Consider the following 1,820-nt stretch of genomic DNA (forward strand, 5'->3'; position numbering starts at 1 on the left):
TAGGTTAAGCTTTTTGGGATTAATTTAGTCATACCACAACTAAATCAAGTGTGATTAGATCAACACCTAGAGCTATTATTCACCACCTGGGTGATTTGGGTTGAGAGAGAATCGGAGGAGCTCACCAGATCTGAGTGTGTGTAACAAATGAGAGGCTTAACCTAAAATGAAGAACATAAGACCTTATATACCCCTGCTGTTGACTCACCCGTACGATTCATCCATCACACATACGAGTTAGCTTCATCAGCCGTACGGGTGATCACTCACTCGTGTCTTCTCATTTAGGTTGTAATTGTGACTTAGCTCAGCATCAACCGTGCATATGAGCCTATCAGCCGTACGAGTGAGGCTTCACTCGGACGTCTGACTAAGTCTAACATGGTCAAACATCCAAATCTCATTCCTGCAGTTGCTGTAACCACATACAAACACGGATAGGATAATAACGAACGATCATGGTGGCCTGTAAACTATTGTACCTGCAATGGACGTGGGTAGATGTCTAGGGACTTGCATAAAATGCATCAACAGAAGGTGTGAGTTGTAAGAAAACGAAGGAGGTGAATTTATAAGAAAATCTCTGACAGAACAATTAAAATGGACGATCGCATTTAAAGCGGATCCTAATTCCTTTTGTTACCGGAGAATCAAATCTTATTACAAAGATTTTCTTCAAATCCCTTGAAATCTGGAAATCAATCATATCTACGTCAAATGATAAGATGAATCTACACTTACTCATTTCACTCTTCTATGTTAGCTTCACTCGTACTCTTCATATAAATGGATTGTTTATCCAAATTATTCGCTGATGATAAAACTCTAATTTTCAGCCTGTATGCATCATGAAAACATACTTATTATCATTCACGACCTTTTCACTCAAATTTCGGGACGAAATTTCTTTAACGGGTAGGTACTGTGACAACCCGGAAATTTCCAACCAAATTTAAACTTTATCTTTATATTATTCCGACACGATAAGCAAAGTTTGTTAAGTTAAATCTCAAGAATTTTAAATTGTATTCATACATTCATTATAACCTCGACCAAATTCCGACGATTCACAAACCATTATATATAAATAAATATGTATATATATATTATAACTTGAGAATATTAATAAAGTATTAAACGTATAATACTTTACATGAACGTATTTGTTTCAAGATGTTTATCGATGGAATTAGAAGATAATATCAAATTATTGATTTATCAGATACATTATGATATGATTACGGGTCTATGTTATGAGGTCCACTGTGATTTAAGAAATCTATTCTTTTTGACAACATTCGGAAAATGGTAAAGTGATTTATAAGTAAGAACGTGAAGTGTAAATAACTTAGATGTTGGATATCGACAAGTTAAGTAACTCGACATTTTTCATTAAGATGATTTCATACGTTTATTTAACCTTTGAACTTTATCCCATACTTCATCAACAAACTATAATTTAAAAACTTGAAACCTATTATGAATATATATGATTCTACTTTTCTAAAACATTTTATGATATAACAATTTCCATTATTTTAACCTTTAAACAAAATGATTCTTAAAAATATATTTGGTTTTGGAAAACAAAATTATTATATTTATTTGATTTAGTTTCAAACGTACAAAAACGTTTTCAGTTTAAAAAGAACTTTATTATTAAAACGTATATAACTTTTATAAATATCTAGAACCACTTTTGACAACTCATTACTTAACCAGTATGATAAAGATAACGATATTTATATTTTATTTTATTAAATATATATAATGATTTAAATTAATATTATATATATTTATACGCGTATTATACGTACATA

The sequence above is a fragment of the Rutidosis leptorrhynchoides genome, chromosome 1 (genome assembly GCF_046630445.1).
Source record: "Rutidosis leptorrhynchoides isolate AG116_Rl617_1_P2 chromosome 1, CSIRO_AGI_Rlap_v1, whole genome shotgun sequence".
Classification (NCBI taxonomy): Eukaryota; Viridiplantae; Streptophyta; class Magnoliopsida; order Asterales; family Asteraceae; genus Rutidosis; species Rutidosis leptorrhynchoides.